Below are 27747 nucleotides of genomic sequence, written 5' to 3'. Positions count from 1 at the left end.
CACTCAATAGAATATTGTCTGGACCACCCATTCACTTCTCACTGCCATCAGTATATATTCCCCTTTGGCAATTTCCACTCTTTCAGATGTTGATCCCAGTTTCAGTAACTAGAAACCAAACAACAACCCTAGTTAGTGTTGTTAGCAAAATAAGGGTAATTTGGGTGTGAGTTTGTGACTAAAGAATTCTTATTTTATGTATTTTGTGGCCTTGACTTTTTTCTCCTCAGATCAATTTTCATAACTTGCTTCTTGATACACAGCTATATTCCTAACAGGTGAGACTACTGAAGAAGAGTTCAGATAGGTGACTCATTAATTCTAATTATTTCTAAGACATTATGTCTAAGATTGCTTCCATTAATTATCTTCATTTTTATTTTCATATGTGATAATTCTTTATACTTGAAATAAAGTGTCAATTTTTAATAAAATATCTTTATGATGTTAAATGTATTTGAAAATCTGTTATCTTCCCTAAGACTTCCAATACCAGTTTCAGTATGCCATGTAACAGTTACTAAAAATGTTATATTTTTCTCCAAATTAGCAAAATGTATTATTCTGAGCAAGAATTAATGAACTTTAATCAACCATGTAGTACATAGAACATTATTTTTTAGTTTTCAATGCACTGCCCTCATAGATAAGTCATATTTGGAAGGCTTTTAAAAACTAAATAACTCCCAAACTTTTAACTTAGAAGTACCATATTGAGGTGATTTGGGTAAAGCCTTGGACAATATTTCAACACTTCAGAGACATTAGAAGTAGACATTGTACTCTATCTTCTACTACTGTGGACTTTAACATTCATCAAAAGCATTCTAATTTATAACCTTTCTGGGGAAAACAGTTCCCGATAGACATCCATGATCTATTTTGGAAAAATTGCTTATTATATTTCTATATCAAATATTTGATTTTTATTATATTTAAAGAAAATTTCAGATATGCAACTCATAAATAAAAATTAAATTGGAAGAACTGCTGAGAAAGTATACTATCCAGTCTATCATGAAAAGACTGCTATACAGTGTTTCTCCAGAAACCCTGTGAAGAAGAAAATTCCAGAGTATTTGGGAATACTCACTGAATTTGGGAAGCACCTCATAACAGGCTTCCCTCATAGCTCAGTTGGTAAAGAATCCACCTGCAATGCAGGAGACCCCAGTTTGATTCCTGGGTCAGGAAGATGGGCTGGAGAAGGCATAGACTACCTACTACAGTATTCTTGGGCTTCCCTTGTGGCTCATCTGGTAAAGAATCTGCCTGCAATGCAGGAGACCTGGGTTCAATCCCTGGGTTGGGAAGATCCCCTGGAGAAGGAAAAGGCTACCGACTCCAGTATTCTGGCCTGGAGAATGCCATGCCAAAGCCTTTGACTGTGTGGATCACAATAAACTGTGGAAAATTCTGAAAGAGATGGGAATACCAGACCACCTGATCTGCCTCTTGAGAAATCTGTATGCAGGTCAGGAAGCAACAGTTAGAACTGGACATGGAACAACAGACTGGTTCCAAATAGGAAAAGGAGTTCGTCAAGGTGTATATTGTCACCCTGCTTATTTAACTTATATGCAGAGTACATCATGAGAAACGCTGGACTGGAAGAAGCACAAGCTGGAATCAAGATTGCCAGGAGAAATATCAATAACCTCAGATATGCAGATGACACCAGCCTTATGGCAGAAAGTGAAGAGGAACTCAAAAGCCTCTTGATGAAAGTGAAAGTGGAGAGTGAAAAAGTTGGCTTAAAGCTCAACATTCAGAAAACGAAGATCATGGCATCCGGTCCCATCACTTCATGGGAAATAGATGGGGAAACAGTGTCAGACTTTATTTTGGGGGGCTCCAAAATCACTGCAGATGGTGACTGCAGCCATGAAATTAAAAGAGGCTTACTCCTTGGAAGGAAACTTATGACCAACCTAGATAGCATATTCAAAAGCAGAGACATTACTTTGCCAACAAAGGTCCGTCTAGTCAAGGCTATGGTTTTTCCTGTGGTCATGTATGGATGTGAGAGTTGGACTGCGAAGAAGGCTGAGCACTGAAGAATTGATGTTTTGAACTGTGGTGTTGGAGAAGACTCTAGTCCCTTGGACTGCAAGGTGATCCAACCAGTCCATTCTGAAGGAGATCAGCCCTGGCATTTCTTTGGAAGGAATGATGCTAAAGCTGAAACTCCAGTACTTTGGCCACCTCATGCGAAGAGCTGACTCATTGGAAAAGACTCTGATGCTGGGAGGGATTGCAGGCAAGAGGAGAAGGGGATGACAGAGGATGAGATGGCTGGATGGCATCACTGACTCGATGGACGTGAGTCTGAGTGAACTCTGGGAGTTGGTGATGGACAGGGAGGCCTGGCGTGCTGCGATTCATGGGGTCTCAGAGAGCTGGACACAACTGAGTGACTGATCTGATCTGATATAGTCCAAGGGGTTGCAAAGAGTCAGACATGACTGAGTGACTTTCCCTTCATATTATAACCCCTTCTTAGATATTAAAAATTCACTTTATGGTATTAAATACTAACAATCACATAGTGTATATGCCAGTTTCTGACCCAAATTTCCCAAATTTACTGAACCTTGGAATCCACTGTATCTGATTACATATTCTGGTCAGCACTGGGCTACTCACAAATATTTGCTTCTCACCTTTTTCAAGGCCATGGTAGATTTTAACTTCTTTACTTCTTCTAAAATCTGAAATCATAGAATCATCTGTATCTGTCCAGGTAAGTGCTGCAATCATCACCAATGTCATTTCTGCCCATAGCTTTAAGGGCCACAGTAGAATCTGCCACATCCCCTTTCCCTGCAAGCATGTGTCACAGTGGAATCTGGGTCAGCCTGTGTCAAGGAATGACTATACGTCCCCTGTTACCTACAAGAGGTGAAGTGAGCAAGAAATATCTTTTGTTAGGGTTTAAGCCTTTGAGATCTGAGAAGTATGAGGGCTGTTTGTTATGGTTGTATAATTTAGTTCATTTTGAATGATACACTGGACTGTGCGCCCAAAAACTTTAAAGCATGAAATTATTTTTAAGATTCCCAAGACGAACCATAGCTCCAGAAATGAATTTTAATGTCGTTCTATAGTAGCTTTGCCTTCTTTAAAAATCTTAGGTATTTCAATAAAGGAAAGTGAATGCATTAAAAATGTTCATTTGGTAAAACTGTGATCAAGCCAGATGACCTCAGTTCAGGGTTGGACTACAATCTCTGAAACTCTTGCAAGCACAAAATAGAGTTTAGTAATTATCCACTCTATTGGCCTACCTCCCCAACAGCATTTCTTTCTGCATACTATTTCTACCAAAGCAACTTCATATCGTTCTTGCTTCTCCCATAGGATTAAAAATTCCTACAGTATAAGCCAACCTATGAACTTGATGAAGAGGCTGATTTAAAGTTGTTATTGTTTTTCCTGCAACTACTTTCCCTGTTTGCTTTCTGAACATTAATAAAAAAGAATAAATTAAAAAAAAATTTCTGGTGTTCCAGTCCCAAATGGAGTTCAAATTTCTCTACTAAATAAACTAGAAATAAAAGAACTTTTTAAATTGCAGACTGAAGGAGGGACAATCGATATTATGTATAAGGATATAAAACAGCTACCTTTTCCTGCCAGGAAGCAGGTTTCTAAATAAAGAAAATTTAACAATACCAGTTTACGCTTAGGTTTGATACTGACCTTTTCAAAAACGATTATACGAGAAAACTCAACATGAAATAATCTCTCAGTTGTGAGAAACACATTTCTGTGGGCTTTTCAACTACACTAGTCTTTAGTCCCTGTTCTTTTTTCCCCTCAGAATCCTGGAAAAAACTAAACCATTGACATAGTTTAGATCTAACTAAAAAGAATAAGAGCTTATTTTCTGCTAAAGTAGTAAAGTGTTACCTTGATTTTTTTCAGCTTCTCAGTAGAAATATTAATTTCTTTATCTTCTAGACTTTGCTTATTTCTTCATTTAATGACCACATAGTGAGTATTCGCTATGGACTAGTTACTGGATATCACAAAGAAAGTAGTCAATACATCTCCTCTGCCTTTGAATCAAATTCAGAATCTTGAACTTGACTCTACTACAGTAACCACTAATTATGTGTAACCATTTAAATTAAGTTAATTAAAATAAAAATTTGCTCAGTCACATCAAAACCTATTTGAAGTGTTCAGTAACCACATATAGTTATTGGCTACACATTAGACATTATAGATCCACCATCACCCAAGGTTCTATGGAACGGTGTCGATCTAGAACATTACATCATCATACAAAGTTCTATTAGATAGTATAGGGTCTAAATAATAAAACTGACATGTTAGTAAATAATAATATAGTGATGATAGTCTTACATGAGAAGCACACAGTGTCAGGCATCTATAACTTTAATGGGGAGATTAGAGAAATACAAAGACGATTAGGTAGAAAACAGCCAGTATAAAAGAAGGGTCATTTGAGACAGAAATGTCAACATGTTTTAAGGCTCATGTATTTGAAATAATGTGTATTTTGGAACAAGGAGGAAATTTAACATGTCCAAGCCAGGCTTCAGCAATACGTGAACCGTGAACTTCCTGATGTTCAAGCTGGTCTTAGAAAAGGCAGAGGAACCAGAGATCAAATTGCCAACATCCGCTGGATCATGGATAAAGCAAGGGAGTTCCAGAAAAACATCTATTTCTGCTTTATTGACTACGCCAAAGCCTTTGACTGTGTGGATCACAATAAACTGTGGAAAATTCTGAAAGAGATGGAAATACCAGACCACCTGACCTGCCTCTTGAGAAATCTGTATGCAGGTCAGGAAGCAACAGCTAGAACTGGACATGGAACAACAGACTGGTTCCAAATAGGAAAAGGAGTACGTCAAGGCTGTATACTGTCACCTTGCTTATTTAACTTATATGCAGAGTACGTCATGAGAAACACTGGACTGGAAGAAACACAAGCTGGAATCAAGATTGCCTGGAGAAATATCAATAACCTCAGATATGCAGATGACACCAGCCTTATGGCAGAAAGTGAAGAGGAACTCAAAAGCCTCTTGATGAAAGTGAAAATGGAGAGTGAAAAAGTTGGCTTAAAGCTCAACATTCAGAAAACCAAGATCATGGCATCCAGTCCCATCACCTCATGGGAAATAGATGGGGAAACAGTGGAAACAGTAGCTGACTTTATTTTTTGGGGCTCCAAAATCACTGCAGATGTGATTTGCAGCCATGAAATTAAAAGACACTTACTCCTTGGAAGGAAAGTTATGACCAACCTAGATAGCATATTCAACAGCAGAGACATTACTTTGCCAACAAAGGTCCAGCTAGTCAAGGCTATGGTTTTTCCAGTGGTCATGTATGGATGTGAGAGTTGGACTGTGAAGAAGGCTGAGCACTGAAGAATTGATGCTTTTGAACTGTGGTGTTGGAGAAGACTCTTGAGAGTCCCTTGGAGAGCCAACCAGTCCATTCTGAAGGAGATCAGCCCTGGGATTTCTTTGGAAGGAATGATGCTAAAGCTGGGAAAACTTTAAAGCGGGGAAACTCCAGTACTTTGGCCACCTCATGTGAAGAGTTGATACATTGGAAAAGACCCTGATGCTGGGAGGGATTGCGGGCAAGAGGAGAAGGGGATGACAGAGGATGACATGGCTGGATGGCATCACTGACTCGATGGACGTGAGTCTGAGTGAACTCCGGGAGTTGGTGATGGACAGGGAGGCCTGGAGTGCTGCGATTCATGGGGTTGCAAGGAGTCGGACATGACTGAGCAACTGAACTGAACTGAACTGAGAATGTAGTATGGACATAAGGGGACAGTATGAGATGAAGCTGTAAGCTTTAGCCCAGGTCAGACCTTGAAGGGTTTGTGTGTTATACTAAAAGTTATCAACATGAATTTCAAGGAAAGTCAAAACATATTTTAAGCAGAAGTATAACATGGTCATATACTTTTTTAGAAATATAATTTAAAATCTCCCAAAGATGAATTAGTAAATTGAGGCCAACTTCTAAATCGATTACGTAGAAATGACAGAAAAGAGAAGACCAAATAAAACCAAACCAAAATGCTAGATTAAATATATATACATACACAGTTTTGTGAATTAAAATTTAAAAAAAAATAGCATGATTGAAGCCATTGGTCTATAAGCCTTCATATTCATAAGTGATCCAAGTCAGGTAAGGACCACACCTAGATTTTACTGCCTGAAGCTCAAGATGAGTAAAAAAATCAAGCTATTTCTTGAGTAGATTTTAAATACTCCTAATATCTTGCAGGAAATAAATAACCAAAACAAATGGAATAATAACTTTGAATTTCTAAAGGAAAATAACTATCAACTTAGAATCACAAACCCAGTTATACTGTCATTTAAAACTCAAGGCAGTACAACTCAGCCATTGATCACTGAGCTTATGGGCAGATGAAGAACACAACTAGCCTCATGAATTAATGTAAATTACAGGATACATTAATCACCAATACTTCGTGCACATCTGAAGTCCTAGGTTCTTCCCAAAGCTATGCTAAAAAAAAAAAATCAAGGAAAATAAAGATATTTTCAGATATTAAAATAAATCAAGAGATTTACCACCCATAGTCCCTTGTTAAAAAATTGATTAAGAGATGCACTTAAGGAAAAAACAAGCATCAAAACCAGAGGGAAATCATAATATACAAGAAACAATGCTGTCCACAGAAATTTAAAAATAGCTTAGTAAGAATAACTATTAATTGGAAAAATAAATTGTAAAAAAGCTGTAAAACTTATTTTATTAACTTTAAAAGCATAATATCCAATATATTATGTTAAAAATAAAATTAAGGACTTCTAGTTTGTGGTCTGGCATGTAAAGAGCTTAGAAGTCATCACACCACCCTAACAACAATCAAAAAACTGAAAAAATTCAAAATCAACAAGTTTTCTTAGATCCATCCGAAAACTGAGGTCAAAGGGAAAACCAATGCACCAAAAACTGGAGAGACACAAGTTCACAACTTGAAGGTTCATATGTAAGGGATTTACTATACATAAAAATTTATCACTTTCCCATTTGCCACCAATGTGAAATTAAAAATACAATAGTACTTAGCATTCAAAAAGATGAAATACTTAGGTATGAGTCTAACAAAATATGTACAAGCTCTATATGAGTAAAACTATGAAACTTTTATAAAAGAAATTAAAGAGGAATAAAATAAGTGGAAAGATATATCATGCTCATGGATAAAAAGACAATATTGTCAAGATGTCAGTTTTCTTAATAAAAAATGCAATGCAATTCCAAAGTCCATTATATTATGGATATCAACAAACTAACTCCAAAATTTATATGGAGAGTCAAAATGTCCATAATAACCAACATAACATTAAAGAAGAAGAGCAAGGTTCAAGGACTGACACTTCCCAGCTTAATAAGAGACTTATAAAGCAACACTAGTCAAGGTAGCATGGTACGTTGAAAGAATAGACAGATCAATGGAACAGAACACAGAATCCAGAATTAGAGCCACACAATTTGGTCAAGTGACGTTGACAAAGGATCAGAGGCAATACAGTAGAGAAAATCTAACCTTTTCAAAAAACGCTGGTGAAACAACTGGATGTCCACATGCAAGAAAGAAAAGATGAGTCTCTCTTCAGGTGAGAGACATGGATGTTATACCTTTCTAACTCACAGAATTAAGTGTAAAATACAAAAGCATAAAACTCTTAGAAGATAACATAAAAGATCTAGATAACATTACATTTGGCAATTACTTTTTAGAAACAACACTAAAGGCACAATTTCTGAAAGAAATAATTGGTAAGCCAAATGTCATTGAAACATACATATATATGGATAACTGAATCATTCTGTTGTACACCTGAAACTAACACAACATTGTTAATTGACTATACAACAATATATAACAAAAATTTAAAAAAAAAGCACTCCTACTCCATGAAATATACTGTAAAAAGAATGAAAAGACAGCCACAGACTTAGAGGGAATATTTGCAAAAGACATATCTGATAAAGAATTTGTAACCAAACTATAGAAAGAACTCATACATCTCAGTAATAAGAAAACAAACATCCTGACCAAAGAAGGGGCCAGAGACACCAAAAAAGATAAACAGATGCCAAATAACTTGAAAAGATGCTCAGCCTCATATGTCATTGTGGAACTGCAAATTACAATAATGAGATACCACTACACACCTATTAGAATGGTCAAAATCCAAATCACTGGAGACACACAAGCTGACAAGGATGTGGAACGGGAGGAACTCGCATGCTTCATTGGTGTGATGGCGGCACAACCACTGTAGAAGTTGTGAAGACGACGTTACCTGGGCCAGTGTGACCGTGGTACAGTGATAGATGGGGAAAACTGATGTAATATCATAGAAAATCCAGGAGTATAACCACATGAATAAGAAAATCTGACATATGCCCAAGAAGGCAATAAATTAATAAGGAACGGATAAGCTATTTAATAAGTGGTGATAAGGCAACTGATTATCCATATGAAAAATGAAATAAAACCAGATCATTACACAATATACTAAATTTAATTCTACTTGTCCTTGTAAATGTACAGTAAGATAACAAGTAAATTTCTTAATCAAGACACAAAAGTACAAACCCAAGAATTTAAGATTAATAAAGTTAATCACATTAAAATGATAAACATAAAACAGAGGCTGTTATAAACAAAGTTAGAAGACAAAACAGACTGAAAAGATTCTTGCAATGCATGTAACTGGCAAAAGATGAGAATTCCTGTAGCTCCTACAAAGAAAAGAATTTCTACAAACTTCACTCATCTGGTGAGAAAAAAATGGCAAAGAATATAAGTAGGCTCTTTACAGAAGATAAAGCCCAAATTTCCAATAAAGAAATGCAAATATAACATTTTCAAAATTTTTCAAGCAAGACCATTCTTAGATATTGAGATATCTGAAGAAATAAATTTGTTTAGCCACATTGAAGAATAAATCTTCAGTTAATTTGTTGCAAATGTGCTTACCTTCAGTCCAGCAATAACACTTTCAAAATCTTAAAGAAACTCATATATATATATGCAAGGAAATATGCACAACAGTTGTTCATTATGAAATTATCTATAATAGCAAATGTTTTAAAACAATTAAATACCCATCATGGTGGATAAATATATTATGGTATATTCATAAAATGATATCCAAGAGAATTCTATATGTCCAATCAACAAAATGAATGTTGTCATAAAGAACACATACTAGGTTGGTGCAAACGTAATTGCAGGTTAGATAGTGAATTTTAAATTATAACTAGGCTCATCTTTATTAATCAAAATAGGACCCATTACAATCAACACATTTTTGTCAATGAGAAATGTTTATTTATTCCTGTAGTGTAAAAATCCATGCTTCAGGATTTGACAAACTCTTAGAATGCATTTTGTGCATCCTGTTGGTTGCGGAAGTGCTTTGCTTACAAATAGTGGAGATGCTTGAAGAAGTGGTAGTCAGTTGGCAAGATGTCAGGTGAATATGGTGGATGAGGCAAAGTGTCATAGCCCAAACTGTTCAGCTTCTGAAGCTTTGGTTGTGCCAAGTGCAGTCAGGTGTTGTGGAGAAGAACTGGGCCCATTTTGTTGACCAATGCCGGCTGCAGGCATTGCAGTGTTTGGTGCATCTCATTGATTTGCTGAGCATACTTCTCAGATGTAATGGTTTTGCCAGGATGCAGAAAGCTGTACTGGATCGTCTGTACTGTACAGATGATCAGCAGATCACCAAATAGTAACCATGACCTTTTTGTTGGTGCAAGTTAGGCTTTGGGAGCTTCTCAGCTCAACCACTGAACTAGTCACTGCCAGTTGTTGTATAAAATCCACTTATCATCACACACCACAAACCAGCTAAGAAATGGTTTGTTGTTGTGTAGAACAAGAAAAGACGACACTTCAAAATGACCTTTTTTTTTTTTTTTTAATTTGCAGTCAGTTCATGAGGCCATCACTTACTGAGCTTTTTCACCTTTCCCATTTGCTTCAAATGCTGAATGACCATAGACTGGCCAGTGTTGAGTTTGGGGACAACTTCTTGTGTAGTTGTAAGAGGATCAGCTTCAATGATTGCTCTCAAGTCACTGTCAACTTCCAATGGCTGGCCGCTGCACTCCTCACCTTCAAGGCTCCCATCTCCTTTGTAAAACTTCTTAAACCACCACTGCACTATACACTCCTTAGCAGTTCCTAGGCCAAATGCATTGTTGCGAGTTGTCTCTGCTATTTAATTGCTCATTTTGAACTCGAATAAGAAAATTGCTCAGGTTTGCTTTTTGTCTAACATCACTTCCATAGTCTAAAATACATATAAAATGAAGTGATAAGTCACTAGGAAAAAAAAATCATAAAGCGAGAAATGCTCATTGAAATGATGTATAACATAACCACATTTATTTAATAAGGTATTCCAATATCAAAGGCAGATTTCAACAATGCAAAAATTGCAATTACTTTTGCACCAACCTAATAAAACTGTCCCTTGGTGGCTAGAACTGAGACTATAAATAATGAGATATCAATAGTAAGTCAATAAAACCCTCAAACTTGCTGATCACATCTGCACTTGTGGTATTTGGAATGTGCTTTTCCAAGGGCACCTGTCAACATGTCAGAAAGAATAAAGTACATGTCAGGTCAGCTTCTGGATCTCTGGTATAAATGCTCCAGATTAAGGCATGATTGCTAATTAAAGAGTTTAGTTCTTGCATTGCGTTCTTTAAACCTTGACTTTATTGTTTTTTTTTTTAAAGCTCCAACTTATTATGTCCCTTATGCCACTAAATGTCTTCTTTCTTAATACAATTAAGCATAGACAATATAACTCCTATTCACTGAATTACTGCCCTATAAGACTTTGTTGGTCCTATTGTTGATTCTAACACTGGAGTGAGGAAATGTACTCACGAAGGAATATAAAAGACTTTGTTCCCCTTATAGTTGCTTCTTTGCCTGGGAGAGGATTTACATCATACAGCTGACATGCATTCATTCCTAAATTTAGACACAGATAAGCATGTGTGTGTGTGTGCCTAAAAGAAAATAACTTGTTTTCTTTCCATTGGGAATAAATAATCTTAAAACTATACCCAAGAACATTAACTACAAATTACAACAGTTATTCCCTTTTTCTTTCTTTCTCATTCAGGCTTTCTATGTCTCTGTCTTTGTCTCTGTCTCTCTCTCTTTAGTACTGTCAACCTCCTGTTTTGACTTTGTTAAATTAGCATCTGTTGAGTGCAGATGGAGTGCCACATGGTGACCTGGGGTTCAACAGCAAACCACAAGAGAAATTAAAATAGTTGAAGCACCTGCTTAGTTGCTCAGTCGTGTCCGACTCTTTGTGACCCCCTGGACTGTAGAGCACCAGGCTCCTCTGTCCATGGGGATTCTCCAGGCAAGAATACTGGAGTGGGTTGCATGCCCTCCTCCAGGGGATATTCCCAACCCAGGGATCGAACCCCAGTCTCCTGCATTATAGGTGGATTCTTTACCGTCTGAGGAGCCACCAGAGAAGTGCAAGAATACTGGAATGGTTAGCCTATCCCTTCTCCACGGGATAGGCTTCCCGACCCAGGAATTGAACTGGGGTCTCCTGCATTTCAGGCAGATTCCTTACCAGCTGAGCTACCCAGCTGAAGCCCAGAAGTATGTTAATCACAGGTCCTGGAGGAGGGAGGTCAAGGCAGAGTGCAAACAAAGAGAGGCAGGACATGAAGCACAAGCCTATATTAGGGTCCATGGGTGCAGTGTTTTGGGATCCCCAGGCTGGGGCCAGACTGCTCAATTTAAATAAAAATAGTAGGGTTTTGGTAAGCCACAAATGAGTGAGGTTTTATAAGGGGCCCATAAGGAATACAGACACTGAGAGGCATTGGAGATTGTTGATCACAAGGACTGCTGTGGGAGTCATATTAGGAACTTACATCTGCTCATGACTGTGAGCTGTTCTAGGGCATGTTCTTGCATGAGGGATGAGTGTCAGCTTAAAGTCTCTGCAGGCTAGAACCCAGTCATATAGCCCCAACCTAACTACAACAGAGGCTGTGGAATATGGCCTTTCTATGTGTCCAAGAAAAGGAAGAAGGACTGCTGAGCACCTAGCAAGCCTCTGATACTCTAACTTCTGATGATACTAGTAAGGAATTTTCTACTCACTGGTACATGCAGTAAAAGTTCCTGATAAATTGGCCAGAAATCTCATTACTACTACTCTGCAAAACTCTGGGAGTTTAGCTGGGTTAAGTCTAAGGCTAACTATATCTAGTAGTTAGCTGCCTGAAGGTTCAGCTAACCCAGGATTCTGAGACCAATCCTGTCTCCTTTCAAGTCAATTTTAGGAATTTAGATCACTAATTAAGTTATCAGCAAGAAGTTTTGTGTTCTGTTACTACAGCTGGGATTCTGTGCCTGTTTAAAATGGTGGATCCAGGAGACAGAGTGCCTGTTTGCATTCTGGATTGCTACCTATGCACTTTGTAAAAGTTGTCTCACTTCCATTCTCTGTAAAATAGGAATGATATACTTAACTCCCTAAAAAGCCTGTGAGAAATAAATTTCAGAACCTGTGAAAAGCACCAAGCACAGCATCTAGTTTCTAAGCCATTATTATGAACACTATCATCAATATTTACCAATGTAAATTACAGAAATATGAATGACTATCAGTCTTTGGGTATGTCCAGGGAAAGGCACTCTCTAGCTTTGGGAGTCGGGACAGAACAGAGAGACAGTTCAGAGATTGAGACCATGAAAAAAACTGAGTGAGTAGGGCCCCAAGAATGAGAAATCTTGAGCTCCCTCATCTGAAAGCCCATGAACAATAGTGAATCAAAAGAAAAGGTGGGTCGGAATTGAACAGAATCAAGAGAAAGGCAATTTGCAGCCAAGTTAGGTCAATTACCCAAAGATGTCCAGGCACCATGATCCTGTTCCAGTAGTCTGAATGGGTAGAACCCACTCAGGAGGAAGGAAGGAGGAAAAGTGACTCATAGGAGGAACAACAAGGAACAGAAATAAAATACGAGTTCAGGATTAGAAAAATTTTGCTGAGTCTGCCTTTTATTCATATTTAACTTGCTGCACCTTTCTTCTGAAAATCTTTACCTTCGCCTGTTATTTCATTTCCCCAAGAATGAGGGCCTGCCTCATTCTGATCAGTAATCTTGCATCTCCTCTTTGGTCTCTCAGATTACCTCCCTCTAAAACTGCCACATCTCCCTGGACCTGGATCTGTTCACGTTCTAGATCTGGTCCCAATCATCCACCAGCTCACCTATTTGATTATGGACCAAAATTTATTTTTAACATCTACTTTCTGGCCCTTGAAAATTCTATTGATTTATCAGTTTCAGGGTCTAGATAGTCCTACTATAGGTCAAGTCCTGATCCTGCCTCTGCTCATGTTTGGGAAAGCCTCTCTCTAAGGAAGACTATATTAAAGTTAGTCTTCAAAGTGAAACTGAAAGTGTTACTCACTCAGTCATGTCTGACTCTTTGCAACTCCATGGACTGAAGCCCACCAGGCTCCTCTGTCCAAGGAATTCTCTAGGCAAGAATACTGGAATGGGCAGCCACTCACTTCTTCAGGGGATCTTCCTGACTTAGAGATGGAACCTGTGTTTCCTGCATTGCAGGCAGATTCTTTACAGTCTGAGCCACCAGTAAAGTCCTAAATTCAAGTTATATCAATATAACTCAGTCAATAGGAAAACTTTCCTCTTATTGAAGTTTACTAGATTTGTTTTAAATTTGGACTTAAGTTTTTTTTTTAATTCTATAGCATCTCCAGAAATAAATACCAACATTTCTTCATTAAATAAGGCTTTGCATTACTTATTTTCATATTTTGAATCAGTAGATTTCAAATCAGCTCTAGGTTCCCTGTGTAAGCACTTCACATGTTCACTGCTTACATCCCAAGCAAAAACTGTTCTCTAACCAGGCAGCCTGGTGATACGCCATTTGAAAGAAAACATTACTATTTGAACCATTATGAGCAACTGTGATTGGTTTTAAAGAACTCTTTCTATCCATTTCTAGCATGACTCACAGAAAAAAATCTGTTTTCTCCTTGTCTCCAGTTTAAAAGAAGACTTCCTTCAGGTTATGGGGACAAGGAAGAGGGGGTCTATGCTGAGCAAGTTCCTTCTTTCAGTATACTTTCTTAAAGATTTCTAATCCCATTTCCTCTTTGAAATAGTTTACTAAACCTCTTAATCTACCTAATTACAGACTAGATAAACTTGCTTTGGTAAAAGCTACCTATGCCTTTGAACATAACATAGCATGTCTTTCTCCTCCAAATCACTGCTTATAAGATTTGAATCTCTCCTTGTGTTACAGTTTAACAGCTTCTAACATGAAAGTGCATTTTCGGGATACTGAATAGAAATAAGACTAAAAATATATTCCCAAATGAATTTAGATTACACTGAAATCTAAAACTCTCGATAAACAATAGTGAAATGCAGGACAAATTTTGAGCTTTTAGATTTCTTCATAAATGAATATAATTAATAACATAATTTTACTTGGCTTGGATTTTAGATGCTATGATTTTACTCCTGGAACACAATGTAATTATTTTTGAATCATAATTTTTTATTTAGAAGTTGAAGATACAGAATTCTTAGACTTGACAATGAATTAACATTTGTTTAGGCTTCCATACAGTTACTATTCTCTAGCAAAGAATAAACTACATTCATCTTACATTAAAGTTAAGTCTCCAACTTACTCCCCTAATAGAGAAAAGCACCACGTATGCATTTTAATTTAAATTGGTATCTTCACCTTTAAGTAAAGTAAATATAATTGTATTTATGCATACACATATTGATGATAGAAGTATAAATCAGTATTACCTCCAAAGAGAGGAATTTGGCATTATATATCAAGATTAAAAATCCCCACATCCTTTGAGCCTGAAATTTCATTTTCAGGAATTTTCCTTAAAGATACACTGGCTCATGGATTAATTAATGTATGTACCAGGATGTTCATGGCAGCAGAGCTTGTAACAACAAAAGACTGGACACAACTTAAAGGTCTATCGATACAAAACTTGCTAAATAAGTTTTGTTAAGTGCATGCAGTAGAATAAAATATAAAAGCTAATGTATTCATTCATTAAACAAATTTAAGTATTTATCATGTGTCTACTATATTCCAGGCACTCTCTCCTAGGCACTGGAGATGCATGCAGAAAAAAAAAAAAAACAAAAAAACAACTTACTCTCATGTAGTTAATATTCTAGTTGGGTGTCATAAGCAATAAACAAATAAATGATGATGATTAGTTTGTTTTGGAGGAAAATATAAGGAAGATAGGAGTGTGGGGGTGTTGAGATATAAAAAAAATGAAATGATATCTTTAGTACTAATAGGGAAAATTTTCTAATTTATATTGTTAAATGAAAGAAGGAAGGTACATAACAATATGTAAAACACACACACACATTTTTACACAACCAGAGAGTATTTGCTTACATAAATTAGCTCTGAAAGATATGAAGAAACTGGCAACATTAGTTATCTCCTCAGAGGAATATTGGGCGAACATGAGCAGGAGATAAAGATTTCATTTTCTACTTAAGAAAATGTTGTGCCATGCAGTGTATTTATTTTAAAAATTAAACAAAGAGTTAGTATAAAAAATACATTTAAATTTCCATATACCCATTAAGTCCTAATGCCAGAAGAATCACTTTACATCCTTGGGAAGTATGAATGCTTTGCAGTTTTTGGTAAAGTATTTCTGACTGTAAATATTTTAATGATATAAAAAAGTTCTCATGCTTTTTCTGGACATCTCTCAGAATGATTTCATCTGCCCAGACCCCTGTTCCAAAAGGTAAAAGAAGGAAATAAAACATGAGGACTTATATTTTTCTCACAAGCCATTTGCCTAGTATTGAAGGTGACTGCTTACTGTCACTGGGCACTTTAAAAATAGACTCAATATTTTAATGGCTCCAGCCCAATTGTATGATGCATCTGAGAATTTGCAGAATTAATGAGTAACATGAAAGTGAGCCTGGATTGGCTGTATATACATATAATGCATACTCTAGGCTAACCATAAGAAAGTTAAAAAAAGAAAGAAAACATTTCCTAAGAAAAGAGAAATGTAAAATACTCAGTTGAAACGACAAAAGGCAGTGCAAGTTGAGTAAACTGAGGTCTAGAGAAAAAGCAGAATGGTTTGCTCAGGAATTCACGGTAAGATGCTGCACCAGGACTAGAAGCAAATGTCACTTCAGTTCAGTGACTTTCAGATGTAAGTAAATTCAATCTCAATCTATATCTGCCCAAGTTCTACTGCATTCTTCTCACAGGAAGAATGTCTATGAATTACCTAACTTCACAAACTTGGTCATGTAAGCCTCTGTGGATATATGCAGCCACCAATATATTGGAAATTCTATCATAAAAAAATAACTACCATCTATGTTTCTAGTAGGTGGAGAGTTGGCCTGATCTATGCTTTACCAGACATCAGGTATGATTTCCAGTCCTTGCTGGAAGGTAGGGACGGAGCACCGTCACTATTTTGTCTTGAAATTAGCATGGCATTCAAGACTTAAAAAACCTTCACATGTATGTGAACATTTTTTAAACTCCATGATATATAAACACAGTTTTAGGTCAGGTTCCCAAAAAGGACAAGCAAGGACACAACTTCAGACAAAAAGTTTCAACCTCAGCCTCATGCTTGTAGGGGAGCTCTGGGACCTAAATCTGCCTCGGGGAAGGCAAATTTGCTGAACCTTCATGACCTCTGCCAGACCATCCTTGGTAAGGGCTAGGACATGCCAACCCCCATGGATGTTGATGGGCACCATGGCACCAGCAGCCCAAGGGCAGTCCTCCAAAGAGGGTTACAGAGGCCATCCTCTAAGGCCAAGCACACTGAAAGCAGCGGATGGATACACAGAAAGAGTCAGAGGGATCTGAGGGGACCTGTTGGGATACCACCAGCATCTGATTCAGATATTATTACACCACACTTCCTAAAGATAAAGTACAAAAATATGATTAACCCCTGAAACCCGTGTCACATCATGGCAAATGCATGGGGGAAAAGTGGAAACAGTGACAGATTTTATTTTCTTGGGTTCCAAAAGCAGTGCAGACAGTGACTGCAGCCACAAAATTAAAAGATGCTTGCTCCTTGGAAGAAAAGTTATGACAGACCTAGACAGCATATTAAAAAGCAGAGACATTACTTTGCCAACAAAGGTCAGTATAGTCAAAGCTATGGTTTTTCCAGTAGTCATGTATGGATGTGAGAGCTGGGCCATACAGAAGGCTGAGCACCAAACAACTGATGCTTTCGAATTGTGGCCCTTGAGAGTCCAAGGAGATCAAGCCAGTCAATCCTAAAGGAAATGACCCTGTATGTTCATTGGAAGTACTGATGCTGAAATTGAAGATCCAATCATTTGGCCACCTGCTGAGAAGAGCCAACTCACTGAAAACACCCTGACACTGGGAAAGATTGAGGGTGGGAGGAGAAGGGGGCGACAGAGGATGAGATGGTTCGATGGCATCACCAACACAATGGACATGAATTTGAGCAAACTCCAGGAGATAGTGAGGGACAGGGAAGCCTGGCATGCCACACTCCATGGGGCCACAAAGAGCTGGACACGACTTTGCGACTGAAAAACAACAATCCCTGACCCCTATTATCTAAAGACAAATCTTTCCTTAGGAACACAGGTGAGGACAATATCTGCTTTTCATTTAGGACAAAGGCTCAATACTGCTACCAACAAAGCCCATTAACAATTCCTAGGAAATAAAAACAGAATCTGGGTAATAAGATAAAGTCTAACTTTTTTTTTTCCTTTGTGCTTCATCTAGTTTCACTTGCTCATAGAGGGCCACATGAAGAGAACTCAAACCTGGCACTTAAGAACAGCGTTCCCAATGCAAAATGCCCCTGACACTGCAGCTTAGGGCCTGGAGCAGAAATGCTGCTCGGGACACTGCAGCTCAAGACAGTGGGTTGGGTGGATGTGCAGAAACGCTGCCCCAGACCCTGAGATCTGAAACTAAGCCCCTGCAGAAGCGCCTGCTCCTCTAGAACTCCTCCCTCTTCTCACTGAGCCCTGCCCCCTCCTCCCCTGCCCCTGAGACTCCTAAGAGTAGCTCCACTCACACCCTTTCTGGGAAAGCCTGTGCTCTAGAGCCCAAGCTCCTGCCACCCCTTTCTTTATTGAAAGAATAAAGCTTTCCTTGCAGCACGTGGGATCTTTAAATTGTGGCATGCGAACTCTTAGTTGCAACTAAGAGTGGGATCTTAGTTGTGGGATCTAGTTCCCTGACCAGGGATTGAACCCCACATGCTGCAACTCAAGATCCCGCATGCCACAATGAAGATTGAAGATTCACGCGCAACTACTCACACCCAGCCAGCCAAATAAACAAAAAAATAAAGATAAAGCCTTCTTTTGCTTCTGAAGGGAACTTGGTCTCATTCCATTGACTCAAACAACACTAGGCAAGAGGGCCCTTCTTGACCCGAAAAGGTCAGTAACAAAACCCCCATATACAAATATTTTTTCAGAATGCATGCACATATTCTAGAACAAATATTTATAGAATTACACATATACTTTTAAAGACATTTACCTAAGTAAAACATTATTCTTATTTACAATCATATTATTTCATGCCCCCCAAATTTTCCCCTGGAAAGTCATTTCTCTCCCTTTAAATCCAGTCCACTCATTCAGGGTCATGATAACTTTACTAGAATTAGAGCATGCTGAAGCTCTTATTTTACACACCTTCTAATTTTTTTATAATGGATAAAATGATCAATTTTTTCTGTTATCAGTCAAAAAGAAAAAAGCCATGTAAAAATCATACATTCACTTGGAGCACAGACACATGGATTAAATAAAAGGATGACTTTATTTTGTCTGAACTCAAAATCACACAAACCCAATATGACAATACTCATCATAGCTCATCAGAAGCTGTGCTGGCAGTCACATGTTTGACTAAAAGATCAAAATATGCAAACAAATAGTTACTTAAGGAATTCAGTTATTTCATTCGACCAAATATTTCAAAGCATAAGTGAAAAACAACACAGGGTATTCTTCATTGGTGGAAAAGATGAAGAATAACTTTGCTTCTCTTTTACTCATCTCTTGGATGGTTTATTTACTCATCTCTAAAGCTAATTATTAATTTACCAAGAATACTAGTCTCTGGGTAAAATTCAAGCAAAATCTCCTGTGGACTTCTCTGGGGCTAACCACTTAACACCTTAATATTCAGACTTCCCACACTTCATTGCAAAGTTTGTGTACTTCACGATGGCACTGAACTGCAGGGCTGAGGAGTTTCTGAAACCCACTCAGGTCCAGGAGCCACGCTGCGGCTGTCAGGGCTGTGTCTACCTACATAGAGGGGGCCACAGCAGCTAATGGCGGGCCTGTTCATCTGACTGAACATATCTAACCAGATGCTTCTCCCTGTGAGTCTGAAAGTTTAGACTTCAGCCTGGAAACATTCTCAACAACCTAGCTATCCAGTCATGAACAATTATGTAATTTCCAAAGTATTCCAAGCTTGATTTCAAGCTGCTGCCAACTAAAGAATGTCTCTAGCCATCGGCTCTACAAGGACTGAGTCGTCAGCCTCCGCAGTTGCTCACCGTTAACACACCCTGACAGGAGTCTAGGGAGGAGACCAGGAATGAGGCGCTCTGTATTCTGGGAAAACTGACAGAACAGGCCTTCAAACAGTTAGATGTTTTTCAGGAGAAAAATCTTTACGAACCCAAACTCCTGCATCTTCCTGTACATAGAAAAACACTAAAATCATGAAGACTTCTTTTCCTCGTGACTAGCAGCAACTTTCTGCTGAAACGCAAGCCTGATTACATGTACTCCCCTCACCAGGATCACATATATACTGACTGTCTCCCTCACCTCTTTGGAACAGTTCCTCAGAGCCATCTGAGAGGCTGTATCTGGGGCTGTAGTCCTCAATAAGTCCTCCAATAAAACTAAAACTCATAGCTCTCACATTGTGTATTTTTATGTCAGTTGACACGGCTGAGGGAAAATTGTGTAGCCTCACACACACACACAACACAAGATATGTTTATGTATGGATGAAAATACATAAAATTTAGCCAGAAAACTGGTTTAGATACGGGAAAAATATACATATTCTTCTTATATGGGTGAGGTAATTGAGCTTAACAACCACATTCCATAAGAAGACATTTTGTCATATAAAATGGAAATACTCTCACAGTCAGAGAAAAGATAGCCTTTGCAGATTCTATGATGTCCTTAAATCCCCTCTTAGTAACATGATTAGGATCTAACATTTGGATTTTATGACCCAAACAAAATTATTTCTTTATGTTCCAAAATTAACCTAACTCTTGTGCCAGATATTTATGACTAGTGTTTTTCTATTCATTAAGTCCAAATGTCACAATTTTTTAAAATAAGTAGATATAAATACTCTAATCCTTAAAATACCCAGGCTATTCTGTGTCCTCAGGGAGCTTCCACAGCCTCTGTCTTTATAAAATGTGGACAAAACAAGGCTGTCAAGTATCTACCTTCTCATTTTCCACTTTTGAATTTCTTTCAGTTGCCTCATTTACTCAATGCTGTTCCAAAAGTCAAAAATACCACATTTAGTAAAAATGTCCCCAATTGTTATCCAAAATTTAATTTTTTTCCTTTGATGGAAAATAATTCCATTGTTATTCCATCAAGTATTGGAGAATTTGTAAAGGTTTAATTCTTTCATTTCTGACCACTCTCCTTGTTGTTTTTGTTTAGTCACTAAGTCATGTCTGACTCTCTGCAACTCCATAGACTATAGCCCACCAGGCTCCTCTGTCCATGGAATTTTTCCAGGCAAGGATACTGAAATGGGTTGCCATTTCCTCCTCTGGGGGACCTTCTCCATCCCAGGATCGAACCTGCCTCTCCTGCATTGGCAGGCAGATTCTTTACCACTAAGCCACCAAGGAAGCCAGTATGCCACAGAGCACAAGTCAAATCATGAGATTCATGTACAGCAAGCTGAATGCCTCTCATCCCTGCGGAAACCAGAAATAGACTCAACTGCATAGTTTCAAAGGCCCACCTATATGAACCAATTAAAAAAAGAGCTCCATCCTTTACTCTTCTGAGTACCAATTCAATTTCTGTCTCCACACTTCAGTATTAGTACCTTTGCTCTCTCCAAAAGAGTGCAGCAGTTATTCCCACTGTGCAGACTTTTCTGGAGCTGATCCAGGGACATGGTGACACTTGCTCTGTATTAGCCTCAGGTTATTGCCAACAACTCTTCATCTTGTGTGAGCTTGGATGGAACTGCTGCTGCTGCTGCTAAGTCGCTTCAGTCGTGTCCGACTCTGTGCGACCCCGTAGACGGCAGCCCACCAGGCTCCCCTGTCCCTGGGATTCTCCAGGCAAGAACACTGGAGTGGGTTGCCATGTCTTTCTCCAATGCATGAAAGTGAAAAGTGAAAGTGAAGTCGTTCAGTCATGTCTGACTCTTAGTGACCCCATGGACTGCAGCCTAGCAGGCTCCTCTGCCCATGGGATTTTCCAGGCAAGAGTACTGGAGTGGGGTGCCATTGCCTTCTCCTTGGATGGAACTACTGCATGTGAAATACTGATGCTAAGGATAACTATGGAGACACCTGGCATTTGCTCTCCAGTCCCCTGACATTCATGTTTCTACTTGGATTTACTTGGCTCACACTCAAAGTTAGATTTTCCTGGTGGCACCCTGGCTGGCAGGAGAATCCTATCTGACCTGGTGGAGTGACCCTGTGATATGGAGAAACCTCTGCAGGGAGCTGAGTCAAAGTAAGAGATAAATTTGATTCTTTGAAAAACCTGCCTCCATTGGAGCTAGAGTTGCTCCCTGCAGGAACCTTCAGTGGAAGGGATCCCACACAGCTGGGTTCTGTGCACATGGTATTTATGCATGCCACCTACTGACATGCATAAAATGCATGAGCTGAGATTTACTCCAGCTCTAGAATACTCATGACGCCTGACAAATATGTAACAAAATCACAATAAACAGCACTCACCTTTGCTGTTTCTATCATTATTTATAAGAAATTTCAAAGATATCTTTTATGTTTTTCCCTTAGGAGAAGTATTATTTTTTTAATGTGTGGGCTCTATAGAGGTTTATAGAAATACTGCCTGGATTATGACCAGAGTAAAAATTAAAATGTATGTTTAAAAACATTTGGTTCTGAACCAAATCAGAGAGGAAAGGCCTTCACTAGTGGGCTGGATAACAGAAGGAACTAAATATAAGAATGATAGCCCAAAAAAAAATGTAACAGAATTATCATTCATGGGTACTTTTGTTCTTACTGATGTGTTTCAAGGAATGCTACAGTCAATAATAAATGATCTGAGAAAACATTTCATTGAAATTTATTTGAACTGCAAGTGAAGAGACTAGATGATAACTTATTTAATATCAGAATTCTTGCAGTTTCGTTTGCCCCCTCCCCCATTACAAGTACCCTCTCCATCCCTCCCTGTCCCCATCTTGCCCTGGGAGGCTGACCTCTGGGAAATGCTTCTTGTTTCTGGTGGTGTTTAGCCACTGAGGAGCAGGGTGCTGGGAGGCTACAGGCGAGAACAGTTGTTAGTTATGAGAACTTGGGCCACTTTATAAGGGACCATAGGTTCTGTGAAGTAAAGTGGCCCAAGTTCTCACAACTAGCAACTAACCAAGCTGAATGAATTAGTCCTACCCTTGAGGTCTCCTGATTCCCAGTCCAACTCTCAGCTCCTTTCAAAGTTCTGCATCACTCTCGGTGTTACTGGCTTGTAAAAGGGAGAGAAAAGTCAAGTATGGAAATTACACTGCAATGCAAATTTTATGTTTAAATTAATTTTGTATTTATTGATATATACTAAGAAGAACTTTGATACATATATGAAATCAGAAAGAAGGTTACTCAGGACACACAGCAAAGGGTTTCTTTTTGCCTTCATACATTTTGTGCTAATGTTATATGTCAGCATTCTAACTTTTCTACTGCAAGTATAATACATTTTTTTTAATTTAAATTTATTTATTTGAATTGGAGGCTAATTACTTGACAATTGTATTGGTTCTGCCACACATATAATACATTTTTAAATGACTTTCTATGCTTAGTTGCTCAGTTTTGTCTGACTCTTTGTGACCCCATGGACTGTAGCCCGCCAGATTCCTCTGTCCATGGGGATTCTCCAGGCAAGAATACTGGAGTGAGTTGCCATGCCCTCCTTCAGGGGATTTTCCCAACCCAGGAATCAAATCCAGGTCTCCAGCATTGTAGGCGGATTCTTCCCATCTGAGCCACTGGAGAAGCCCCTTAAATGATGTAAATACCTAAATTATTACATATACTAATTTATTGATATATCCAATAAAATGTTTTGAAATGTAGTGATATGCCTTTTAAATATAATTGAATGGAATGGGGAGGAAGAAGTGAAGAGAAGTCAAAGTCGCTCAGTCGTGTCCGATTATTTGTGACCCCATGAACTGTAGCCTGCCAGGCTCTTCTGTCCATGGAATTCTTCAGGCAAGAATACTAGAGTAGGTAGCCATTCCAGGGGACCTTCCCAGCTGAGAGATTGAACCCAGGTCTCCTGCACTGCAGGTGGATTCTTTACTATCTGAACCACCAGATGAGCCCAAGAATACTGGAGTGGGTAACCTATCCCTTCTCCAGCAGATCTTCCCAACCCAGGAATCAAACTGGGGATTCCTGCATTCCAGGCAGATTCTTTATCAGCTGAGCTATCAGGGAAGCCCATCAAATGGACTCAAGAGTGACTAGAGGGGACATCCCTGTAGGTACAGTGGTTAAGAATCTGCCTGCCAGTGCAGGGGACATAGGTTCAATCTCTGGTCCGGAAAGATTCCACATGTCACAGAGCAACTAAGCCTGTGCACAATCACTGAGCCCACATGCCTAAAGCCTGTTCTCCACCAACAAGAGAAGCCCAAGCAATGAGAAGCCCACTCACCATGACCAGAGAGCAGTCCTGCTCACCGAAACTAGAGGAAGTCCACGAGTAGCAACGAAAATCCAGCAAAACCAAAAATAAATAATCAACAAATTTAAAAAAAAAAATTAAAAAGAGAACAAAAAGAAATGCTACCTTGAAAAAAAAAAAAGCAGAAAGTCTTTGCTTTAAAAAAAAAAAAAAAAGTGTCTGGGGGAGTCTGAAGCCCTGATTTCTAGCTCTAGCCCCATCACCACATCACTGCAGTTCTTTCTCTGGGTGCTGGGTGTTAGTTTACACCTCTCCAAACAAAGGGAAGTCTCAGATGATCTACATTCTCTTTCATCTCCACTAGTCAATAATTCTACAAAAGAGAGAATTAAGTCAAGAGCCCCTCCTCCAGTTCAGTCACTAGTAAAATAGAGAATTTTTTTCAAATAACTGTTGATGTGTCTTTTATACTTTTGTTTAAATTTCACAAATACAAATAAAAGGAGAAAATGCAATTACTATTTCCTCACTAATGCTGGAGTTCCTGAGAAATAAAATGTTGAAAATGTAGTTCTTTTATCTCCTAGCTAGTCTAATAAGACTATAATTGCAGAGTAATTTTTCTTAATGTTTTTAGATAATTAACCACTTTCAGGATCTTCTAAGGGTTGTCTACAATTTCAAGGTTCTACAAATTAAGGCATCCATGTACTTCTGTTAAAAATTCCTTTTTTCAACATGCAAATAATTATATATTTTATGATTAAATATCCATTTCCAATCTTTCCTAACAGTTTTCATAACTGCTAAATAAATTGTTAATAATTGTGTGAAAATAGGGGTAAATCCAGTTTTATTACTGCATACCACAGTGAGGCTGATCGAGTTACTTCATTCCTTGTGTCTTGATTTTCTCATCTTTAACACAGAATGGGGACATCCCTGGCTGTCCAGTGGTTAAGACTCTGAGCATCCAATGCTAAGGAGCCTGGGTGTGATCCCTGGTTGGGGAAGTAGGATCCCACAAGCTTCGTGGTGAGGCCAAAAAAACCAACAATGAACAGTTTGCTATTATGAAGTAAAATGAGATAATATAAGGAAAAGTGTTCAGAATACAGTACCGGTTTTATCCAATATAGTTACTGTTTGCTCTTTTTTTTTTTTAGTACATAGCACAATGGCTGACCAAATTAAGTAGCCAATAAATATTTTATCAATGAAATGATGGTTGAATGAATAAATGAGAACAAGTTCAGTTCAGTTCAGTCACTCAGTCGTGTCCGACTCTGAGACCTGCATGATGTACTCTGCATATAAGTTAAATAAGCAGGGTGACAATATACAGCCTTGATGTACTCCTTTCCCAATTTGGAACCAGTCTGTTGTTCCATGTCAGGATCTAACGGTTGCTTCTTGATCTGCATACAGATTTATCAGGAGGCAGGTCAGGAGGTCTGGTATTCCCATCTCTTAAAGAATTTGTTGTGATCCACACAGTCAAAGGCTTTGGCATAGTCAATAAAGCAGAAATAGATGTTTTTCTGGAATTCTTTTGCTTTGTCTCTGATCCAACATATGTTGGCAATTTGATCTCTGGTTCTTCTGCTTTTTCTAAATCCAGCTTGAACATCTAGCAGTTCATGCTTCATGTACTGTTGAAGCCTGGTTTGGAAAATTTTGAGCATTACTTTGCTAGCGTGTGAGATGAGTACAATTGTGTGGTAGTTTGAACATTTTTTGGCATTGTCTTTCTTTGGGATTGGAATGAAAACTGACCTTTTCCAGTCCTGTGGCCACTGCTGAGTTTTCCAAATTTGCTGGCATATTGAGTGCAGCACTTTCACAGCATCATCTTTTACAATTTGAGATAGCTCAACTGGAATTCCATCACCTCTGCTAGCTTTATTCATAGTGATGCTTCCTAAGGCCGACTAGAATTCGCATTCCAGGATGTCTGGCTCTAGGTCAGTGATCGCACCATCGTGGTTATCTGGGTCATGAAGATCTTCTTTGTATAGTATTCTTCTGTGTATTCTTGCCATCTCTTCTTAATATCTCTGCTTCTATTAGGTCCATACTATTTCTGTCCATTACTGTACTCATCTTTGCATGAAATGTTCCTTTGCTATGTCTAATTTTCCTGAAGAGATCTCTAGTCTTCCCCATTCTATTGTTTTCCTCTATCTCTTTACATTGATCACTGAGGAAGGCTTTCTTATCTCTCCTTGCTATTCTTTGGAACTCTTCGTTAAAATGGGTATTTTCTCCTTTACCTTTAACTTCTTTTCTCAGCTATTTATAAGACCTACTCAGACAACGATTTTGCCTTTTTGCATTTCTTTTTCTTGGAGCTGGTCTTGATCACTGCCTCCTGTACAATGTCATGAACCTCCATCCATAGTTCTTCAGGCATTCTCTCTATTAGATCTAATCCCTTGAATCTATTTGTCACTTCCACTGTATAATTGTAAGGGATTTGATTTAGGTCATACCTGAATGGTCTAGTGGTTTTCCTTACTTTCTTCAATTTAAGTCTGAACTTGGCAATAAGGAGCTCATGATCTGAGCCACAGTCAGCTCCCAGTCTTGTTTTTGCAGACTGTATAGAGCTTCTCCATCTTTGGCTACAAAGAATATAATCAATCTGATTTTGGTATTGACCATCTGGTGATGTCCATGTGTACAGTCTTCTCTTGTGTTGTTGGAAGAGGGTGTTTGCTATGACCAGTGCATTCTCTTGGCAAAACTCTGCTAGGCTTTACCCTGCTTCATTTTGTACCCAAAGGCCACATTTGCCCATTACTCCAGGTATCTTTTGACTTCTAATTTTTGCATTCCTGTCCCCTATAAAAAAGTACATCTTTTTTGGGTGTTAGTTCTATAAGGTCTTGTAGGTCTTCATAGAACTGTTCAACTTAAACTTCTTCAGCATTCGTGGTTGCGATATAGACTTGGATTACTGTGATATTGAATGGTTTGTCTTGGAAATGAACAGAGATCATTTTGTCATTTTTGAAATTGCAAAAAAGATAACTACTGCTGTTAAAATTCTCTGTTGAGATTTAGATTAGTGCCACAAAAGCCCATGTTACCCATCTAGATCTTCCATGTGGAGGTTGTTCATTATCTTAGTTACCTGTGTTAAGGACAATTATGTTAAAAATGCTAATGGATGTGAAGTACTACAAGTCATGTTTTAAAAATACTCAAGTAGTTCTAACCTGAATTTTAGTGGCCAATAATCAATAATAATTTAATGTGTTCTTATGAGAGCACCTATCAGAGATACACAATAACCTATCAATGGAAACACTTTCCTTTCTTCTTTTTTTTCTTCTCTTCCTTAAAGAAGTTCACATTTTAGTGGATGCAGCAGTCAGTATAATCTAACCTATATTGTGGTTTTAAAAAATCTCCAAATTTTAGTCTTAAAACAGCTAAACTTTATTTTTTACTTATGATACATGTCTATTATAAGTCTCTTAGGAGCTCTGCTCCTTGCAGTTATCCATGGACCCAGGATGATAAAGCAGGTATAATCTCAGCCATTTCCAGTTGCTATACCAAGGGATATCATTCTGGAAGGTTTCACATTTGCAACTAGATGCACAGCCTTAGAAGTGACATGCCTCTCATCTGCTCACCCTAGCCAATGACAACAGCCTAGGA

This window comes from Bubalus bubalis, chromosome 7 (assembly GCF_019923935.1).
Source record: "Bubalus bubalis isolate 160015118507 breed Murrah chromosome 7, NDDB_SH_1, whole genome shotgun sequence".
Taxonomy (NCBI): Eukaryota; Metazoa; Chordata; class Mammalia; order Artiodactyla; family Bovidae; genus Bubalus; species Bubalus bubalis.
The sequence above is the reverse complement of the archived record's forward strand: the minus strand, read 5'-3'. Positions refer to the sequence as shown.